General features: G+C 34.2%; 1 long non-coding RNA gene across 1 annotated transcript in view; it reads left to right on the top strand.

Annotated features, from left to right (window-relative positions):
* The window catches only part of LOC130053985 (uncharacterized), a 5,251-nt gene extending 1,155 nt beyond the window's left edge, over window positions 1–4,096 (top strand). The window contains exon 2 of the long non-coding RNA XR_008802212.1: window positions 2,509–4,096. This is a non-coding gene — a long non-coding RNA (uncharacterized LOC130053985). The remainder of the gene's footprint in view (window positions 1–2,508) is intronic.
* Window positions 4,097–9,525: the final 5,429 nt, after the last annotated feature.

Raw genomic sequence — 9,525 nt, 5'->3', positions numbered from 1 at the left:
TTACAGTAAGAACATCTCAATATAGATCTCGTCCAAGTGTGTCATTTCCATCGAAACATTTATAATAATCCAATGTAATTTGCTAATTTATCCATTTATTTAAAAAAAAAATTACGTTAATGACATATTTATTTTATATAAAAGAACAGGGCTCGGGTTTTAACAGCAGACTAGGATTCGTGATCCCATCTGCCTAGTCGATTTTCACTCAGTAGGATAGTTCCGTTACTACGTTTTTGAACATAAAATTTACTGATCGTGTAATGATATTAGAAATGTATGCATTATGGGATTAGCCGTTGCTTTATTCAGTGGAAAAAAATAATTATAAAAAATCACAGACTCTTATACATTCATTTAAAACCCTTTTGATAGAATAACAACAATCTAATGATATGCCATAACGTTTGTTATTTGCGGCATCGGAAATATCACCAACCGTTACAGTATGCATGTTAGATATATGCCAAGAGGTATTTCTTTTCTAAATTTCTTTTCAAATCAATAACATTTATATAAAATTTATCAAACTAATCACTGATTATGCATTATTGTACAGAATGAAAAAGCACTCGTATTTAGTCGATGGAATTCGCTTTTGTAGTGTTTGTTGTACGACTACTGGAAACAATCAAGTTTCAAAGAAAAGTCAATAAAAAAAATCCACTCTATGAATAAATAATGATCGCGGATAATGAAAAAATAATGAACGACATCGTGAACAAGTTTGTCGTTATGGTCATGTCGTCATGGTCGTTTAAATTCCAGTTCAGTTTACTTACTCAAACCGGGAATACATCGTATATTTAAGTTGCAGTTGAATAAATTTCAAAGATATAGAAAAAAGCAAGTCATATAAGGAAATAAAGAAACCAGATGTTTACAGAAGTGATGGGGACATGGTAATTTGAATGCCTCAAGAATGAACATGCACAATTCTTTTTAGTGATATCACATCAGATTTGGATTTTAACGCTACTTTTGAGTTGTTGCAATATATCTTTGAGAAACAGATATGAATGGATTTTCATCAATGTACGTTGTTGTCGACAAAAATCGATAAAAATAAAATTCCAATTAATTCACTGATTGAGAGCAGCCCAACCATTAAAAGTCGAAATGTAACGCAATTATACTCCCCTAAAACCCCACGCAATAAGTCATACTGTCGTTGTAGTGAGGGAATGGATATATAATTTCGTAATCATTCTGAAATAGGAAACGTTGTGTCTGAGTTTCATTTCCGTGGATACATGACAAGAGAACGCTCGACACGTTTTTCCTTACACCAAGATACCGAGAATCGCCAGATCCTGGTGATGGTGTGGAGAGAAATTGGCACATTGCACGACATAGAATTGAGATTTTCAAAATTCTGTACGATCCATGAATTACTTCATAGAATCTTTACACTGCCTCAAAAGGTAATTCGTCACAATCGTATCGAGAGGTAAAGCATAAAGGCGAACCTCATTTTAAATTTGAGGAAACGACACAACTTTCACTGAAGTTAGAAATACAATATGATTTGTTTTGTTTTAAATTGTAACAGATGATAGGTGTAAGATGCGATCGAAATGATATTTTGTGTTAGATGCGCTTGCGTAGACCACTACGCCTACCGCTAGTCGGGTGTTCTTGTTGAGTGGATAATTAATTAGATTAAAACTGAGAACCATTCCTCATTTGCGGTATGTGGGCAATGGTTATCGGTACCGAGCGCCAACACATCACCAATGCTACTCACTTAAGTCAGAACGGGTTCTGTCCCTTTTATTCCATGGTAAATATAGTAACATGGTGGTGGGTAGGGTTAGTGAGTGCATAACACGGAGATAAAATGCATGGAGTTTGGTGTTGCTTGCATAAATTTTGCCCAATTGCTAGATGATACTCTACTTTTTGAACCTTTAGTTTCATTATATAATCATTTTAATTATAAAACTATACAAAACAGCAAAATGACATGTGCATGCCATGAACGATTTCAGAACATGCATTAGTAAATGGCATTGTTGTCGGTCGTAAGAGAAACTTAAGTGTAGTCATATTATGCAGACTGTCAGAGAATTGCATGAAAATATCTAAACTCAGCTGCGTTTTAATTAAAGGGACGGGAACTGATATTATCATTCTAGTTTGGTTGTCATAACAACTTTTCCGACTTGAAATGTTGTACTCTTCGATGAAATTAATATCTGTAAGATCACAGATGGTTCAGAGTTTTTCAAAATGTCGGTTGCCCTCCTTATGAATGAGGTTAACAGTATTAATTCTTGTACTTGATGCATTTTTTAAAACGTGAAATTACATATTTGTATCAAATCAAGATTGCCCTTTGCAGTATCTTCTTTTTCTGCTGAGCAGATGAATGATTACGAAGTGTAAAGTACCTTTGTTAAACCGTACAGGTAATCAACCACTTAGTGCCAGATGCTTCTGCGCCGTGGTGATGGGGAAAACAAACCGTGAGAGTGACAATTGCTGATATTTTATTTCCTTTTGCAGGCTCTCCAGGTCACCTAAAAATTCCCGCATTCTTAACAGTGGTCTACAGTGGAAGTTGTTGAAATCGAGGACTTTGACGCAGAGGATCAGGACCAGACGAGACCAAGTGCGAGGACGTACGTCATATCCCGGGGTCTCGGATATATCTAGTAGAAACAGTTTCATATTGATTTTTATTGTTACATGTATGTATCAGTGGTGTTTGATGACAGTGAATTTACTTCAGGAAGATTAATTATGTAAAGGTGTTAATCCTGTCGCATGGAATCAAATGGGCCGCTGAGTGAGAATTTCGATGCTTCGAAGTTCATTATTTGCAGAGGTGATTCAAAACTAATATTATGTTGACATTGCGAAGAGGTGTAATTAAGTGAAAGATCAGGGGACTTTTAACAAACAGTATACTTAGTGCCAATGATCCCTGGTGAAATCAAACTTGCAGGGAAATGACAGATCAGGAGACCGGTGGATTATACATTTTCTAGTTTGCTGGAAACGGCTTGTGCAATATGTCTGTTAATGAAAGCTCATCACAACCAATTGAAAGGTTGATTCAACTTTTGCATAATGCCTGTGGCCTTGTCAATGGCAGTAACAGCATTCAAATTACCATAGAAAATGGCAACGCCATTCATAATTGCACGAGGACGCCGGACGAAGAGACAGGGGCGGATCATGGAGCTGTCATGTACATTGTGGCGGTCCTGGTCTTTTACTCAGCCGGAATTGTGATAATGTTAATAAAATATTCCAGATCAGAACGGAAAAGAATGGAAGAGGAGGTGGCACTTGATTTCTTTTTCAAGGGTATGCCTTTTGGAAAAAGCACAAAGGAACACAATGTAAACAGCGTAGCGATAAGGGCATTCCATACAATGACAATGTCTGCATACGAACCAAAAAAAAATCACATAATTCCGAAGCCTTTACTAGAGACGGATGTTTGACACAAGCCTCCTTCACTGTTACCGATGGATGCTAATCACCGACAGAGGGAGTTGTTGACAGAAACAGCCTTCACTGTTTACAAGAGGCAGCTGTGTTTAACCATTGCATCGTCATAGGGAAATGTTGTTTAGCAATTACTCTAATGACATTGCAACAGAATTTCCCCAAATATAGTGAAAGGAAATTCAAAAATCTGTTAACGGGTTTTAAGGGATACTTGATATGAACGATTTGTGGTGGAAATATTAAAAGAGAAATCGAATTCAATAATTATGCAAAACGATTGATTGATTGATCGTAGATTGTTTAACGTCCCGTATGGAGACGTCACCATTGCCGGTGAGAGAATCACCAGATTGCAGTTGCTTTAATTTTGTGCTTTTAATATTGATCTTTTCGTTTAGATGTTGTGTATATATTTTTATTCATAATTTGGTTTTGATATACTAATCTTATGATAATCAAAGCTTTAATGTGATAATTATATGTATTTGTCATTGGTACAAATGTACCCGACATTCCTTTCATTTTTGAATTGAATTGAATTTTTATTCAGATAAATGTTTTTCCTACAATTTCAAATAGATTCATCGTCATTTGTATATTTTTTAATTGAATAATAAAAATCTAATAATTCACATTCAATGTCTATATATGGTATATATCATTGAATGTTCCATGTTATAACCCATGCTCGTCCATATATCGTAAAATTTTGAACATATTTATAGTGTTCTTTCGATGAAGACGGTAATTGTTAATTTTAGATACCCGTTTTCATGTATACATTGTTTTGTTTTGAACATATTCTGTTGATCAAATCAAAAGGATTGGGAACAAGTTCTAACAATTTACAAATTCCTCTCTTATTGTATACATTAATGAGTAACAAAACTCTCTGACAAATTCAAGAATTTATGTCTCATAGTACATGTACTGTTAGTGTGTACTTTGAAATAAAGATTTCTCAGTATTTTTAGACGGAGGCTTTCACCTTTACGTGTTCCTCAACTTAAAATCCTTGTGGATTTGTTTACATTTTTCAACTGCTGTTAGGGGTATCCCAGCATGCAAATGAGTCAACAGGAATAGACGGAATTAATGCCTCCGTTTAAAAAATGCAGTTATAAGTCTTAAAACTCCGCAGTTAAATCAGCAAAAACGTACACTGTTAGTATTTTGTTTATTTCATATGGCGTTAAATTTTCATGATAATAAGTAGCAATTTTCTAGGTTTATCTAGAGTTTTCTAGATATTTCTTGAAGTAGACCTTTAAAAATTTCAAGATAAATTAAGATGGATTTTCAAGCTGTCTTGAAAGCACACGGTAGGACAATGGGCCCATGTGACCAACATTTTCACTTACATTGAACCTTGTAAAACTTATTTCAATATGGTGCCTTAGGGAAACAATTAATATGGTCAATATTGTCATGATCATGAATGGAAGAAATTACAGCCACAAGATTGTCATATATTTGAGCAAAGTCTGGGTTTGAGAAGAAATGGTATATTTTGCAATACTGCATTTATATTCCCTGTGTGAATTAAAATATCAAGAAATCTATAACCTTTTATCATATATGAATTTCCAGAGGTCGGGAAGTTTCGGAGGTTACAACAAAGACCACCACCCCCACCCCCACTTGGATGGAAAATTTTAAAATAATGAATATAAAGATAGATTATTTTATGCAAAATAAAATATTAAGAAATACCTCGTAGGTACGTTTTTCATCTTTAAAATGGACTCGGTGGGGGATCTGGAGGGGGATATTTTTTTGGGTGGAGGTGGTTGCAATCTTCTATTAGACAATTTCAACAAGAAAGAAATCATTTCTGTTGATATGGAGTCTAAACCCCCTTTATTGGGTGGAAAGAATGCCACCTTAGCTCATGTCTTAGAAAATGCTGTGTCCGCCCCCGAGACTCTCTCACTCTTTTCAAATAGTCTGAATCTCTAGGGCCTCATACGCTTCTGCCTAGCAACACCAACATTTATTCTTTCAAGTGAAAACGCCCATACTTCATTACATACAGACTCTAGGGATTGATACTAGTTTGTACTTTCCAGCTAATACCAGTAGATAATGGTACTGTGTGCTAATTCTCTCTCAGGAATATCGTCGCGCCTCTCCCTGATCGTATTACATCGGTTCTAACACTATGTCATCTCTAGAACACGTTGCAATTATCACAAGTAGACAATATCAGATATCTCAGAGAAAGATTCAATCCCTTAACAACCTCGAACGATTGAGTCGATAGAGACTGGCTTCTGTTTTAAAATAGTGCTAATGTCTTCAATGGAGAGGAGAAACACGATCATTGTTCCATAGCTCCATTAGTTTTATGGACATCTAATTGTTCTTTAATCGTAAATCCTATAAATGTTTGTTAGTTCAACATTAGGCACGTGTATTTACCTGTCCAAATCGTAAGCCAGTGTTGCTGCTGTCTTTTATTCAAATTTAAATTTTATAAACTGTCTTACTCTGCAAACGTCTTAAACTAACTTACGAAATGTACTATACAACACCCAACTTGTGCTGCATTCAACAGAAAATCATACTCACATATCTGTGTTTGTTGTTTGATGTACCAGTCAAGAATATTTGTCGCTCATATAATAGAGTAAATAAAAATCAAGGACGCTTTTGAAAGCAAAAATGTTTGCAAAATAATAATTTCAAATAACAGTAATGAGTTGAAATATACGTAACAACTGAAATAGATCCTTTATCAATTGGTGGTTTGATTCTTTGATTAGAATTTCAATTACTGCCCATGTACTGCCATTAAACCAATGTATCAATTTGATCATCTATAGTTATCGGTGAATCAGTGCACATATAATACTAAGGCATTGTATATGTACCAATACATGTAACAAATTAAACATTTTAACAGTATAGATGAAAGGTGAAGATAACGAACAGTGATCAATCTCATAACTCCTATAGATCTATCGCATGAGGATATTGGAGATAAAAGAATTTATTGAGCATTTCATTTTTCAAATGCGAGGCCATTCACACATCTGTCTATGCCACATTGTTCACCATATGTTACACTTTCCACCTACGACATGTCGTGAAAACAATTTCCCAATTACCCTACTCCAAATATAATAAATCACTGTAGAATCGAAATATCATCAACCATGTATCTTTTGATATTACTATTTTCCTTTTAAAGCTATTAATTCCTAAAAACAATCAGTAATAAACACATTATATGGAATTAGCAATGGGAAGTTGCACCTCAAATGTATTTGTGTAAAAATACCTTACATACAAATTAGATTGATATATATATATATATATATATATGGAAAATTATCCTAAACTTTCAAGTTTTACTGGTTTAAGTGCCGTCCTAAATTGAACCACGTGAATAAACACAAACAAATACTCAAATTGAAAATATTAAAAATCCTAAATATATGTAATCCATTCGTTTCTGTCCAATTCTTCCTCAAACGAAAGGAATCACATTAAGGTGTTGTAAAATACAAGTACAACGTCTCTGCCTCTCTTGTGATATACAGTTTAACATTTATAGTATTTTTTTAAAAAAATACAAACAATGAAATATACAGCTTGACAATTTACAGAGCATGATAGGATAGAAACTCTCATCTATTGAAGATATCCATAATTATTTAAAGGTATCATCAATTCATTTTATGCGCGCAACAATTCGATTAAAGATCTCTTCAAATGATTAATGATATTTGCTAATCTGAATTATTGCGTGCATTAATTGAATTGTTGATAGCATTCATTATTCTGCTGAATTAATGCGCGCAAAAATTTAATTGTCGCTCTTCAAAACAAAATTGATGTATCAACAATTGAATTGATGTGCGCGACAATTCAGTTGAAAAGAGCAATGATTTCATTAATGCGTGCATCAATTCAATATGATGCGCACAATAATTGAATTATTGCTCTCTTCAATTGAATTAATATCATTAATTAATTGATGCGCGCAATAATTCTTTTAGAGAGAGTAACTATCTAATTAGAGATATCTTGAGTTCAACACTCACGATTGAATTAATGATCTCATTAATTGAATTGTTACTTTCTTTAAAAGAATTGCTGTGCGCATTAATTCCTTATACAATATCATTGTACATAATTTAAAAATATCTTCAACTGAATTAAAGAGATCATCAAATCATTTTTACCGAGCTCTAAATTAATTTTCGCGAGCAATTTCTACATCACATTGTTGCGCACATCCATTGAATTAATGAAACCAAAAATTTATTTTGATGCGCTCATCAATTTAATTAATGTACATCAAATCAATTATTACGCGCAACAATTGAATCGGTGCACGCATCGAATCAATTAATGCAAATATCAATTGAATTAATGCATGCACCAATTCAATTATTGTGCATTGAATTGATGATATTTTCAAACTAAGAAGAATTGTTTAAGCACACTAAAATTGATGTCTACCCTTCCATTTACCATAGTTTTTAAAACAAGGATAATCTTTAAAGTGAAAAATTAAGAGTTAAGGTACATAACAGTCACCCATATGTTTATGTGCTTCAACCAAGGAACAGTGTTGTGAACATATGATAGTAAATCAAACTTACCAACATACCAAATATCAAAGTCCTATGTCAAGAGACAAAAAGTCCGGACAAAAACAACGCCCCAGAAACTCTATAATTGGACCTTTACATAAAAGGTCAAGGTCATCAAAATTGGCACTCGACACTGTCTTTATCATGGTATACCAAATGTCTATGTCAAAAGATACAAAAGTTATGGCCCGGACAAACTTGGTATGAGAAGAAGAATAAGATTGATTGATTGTTTAACGTCTCTCTCGTGAATCTTTCACTCATATGGATACGTCACCATTGCCGATGAAGGACTGCAAAATTTAGGCCTATGCTTGGCGCTCACGGCCTTTGAGCAGGGGGATCTTTATCGTGCCACACCTGCTGTGACACGGGACCTCAGTTTTTGCGGTCTCATCCGAAGGACCGTCCCATTTAGAAGAAGAAGAAGAAGCGGAATAAGAAGAATTCACATTAAAACAATGTCTCCTTCTGAGAAGGGGAGACATAAGATACATCTTCAATTATTTGAGTTTATATTAATTTGGCGCTCCATAGAACTTGCATATCAAATACTGACATGCATGCATGTTGACAAAAAAATCCCACCAAAAAGAAAACCCCATGTACCTATATGTACTCTGTAGGTAGCAGTTTAGCTATGGCATCACAGCCTACTGCACTACGTTACGCTATGGGGTGAAGTACGAAGCGCGAGCTTCGAGGACTTACGTACTAAGGCTAGTAACAGTTGCATATATGAGACTATAGACGTAGAGACTATAGACGTAGTTGCTTTGTCTATGGCTGCCATCGTCTCGTCTTGCGTAGGATATCAGAAATGCCTCCTAGGTACAGTATATCAATTACATATATATTGACAATTTTTAATGTCTACATATATACAAATCTTAAAACATATATAAATAGTGAAAAAAATTAAAGGAATTTATCCAAAATCAATTTCTTTCCATTATCTTACGTATTCATTACAGAGAATAAGATTATTATTATTATTATTTGCAAAGTATTGTTATGTTTCATTGAAATCGAACTAATATTTCAAAAGAAGGATAACTCTTTTAGTATCCAGAAGTATACATAAAGTAAACTCCAACACTCATCGTAGAAAAGGGAATAAACGATGATAAATAAACAGTCATTTTATTTCTCGGACTTAATTGATGCATGACAACCTGCGAATACGCCAGTTTCGAGATACGAACTCTTCTGTGTAAGAGGTGCATTTCGTGGAACTTTGAATGACTAAGTGGGACAGAGTGGACCTACAGTCAGCGAAGAAGACGATGAAATGCATTAAAAGCGGCTTCTCTTTTAATATGTAAATGTGGGAAATACAAAATACTGTCGAAAGAAACGTTTTACTAAAGTGGAAACATAAAAACAATGTCATATTTGCAAGTAATGTCTTAGATATGGTACTTATGACCAACGAAATAACGTGATATGATAAGAATTC

Source organism: Ostrea edulis, chromosome 4 (genome assembly GCF_947568905.1).
Source record: "Ostrea edulis chromosome 4, xbOstEdul1.1, whole genome shotgun sequence".
In the NCBI taxonomy this organism is placed as follows: domain Eukaryota; kingdom Metazoa; phylum Mollusca; class Bivalvia; order Ostreida; family Ostreidae; genus Ostrea; species Ostrea edulis.
Note: the sequence above shows the minus strand (reverse complement) of the source record. Positions and strands in the feature narration are given on the sequence as shown.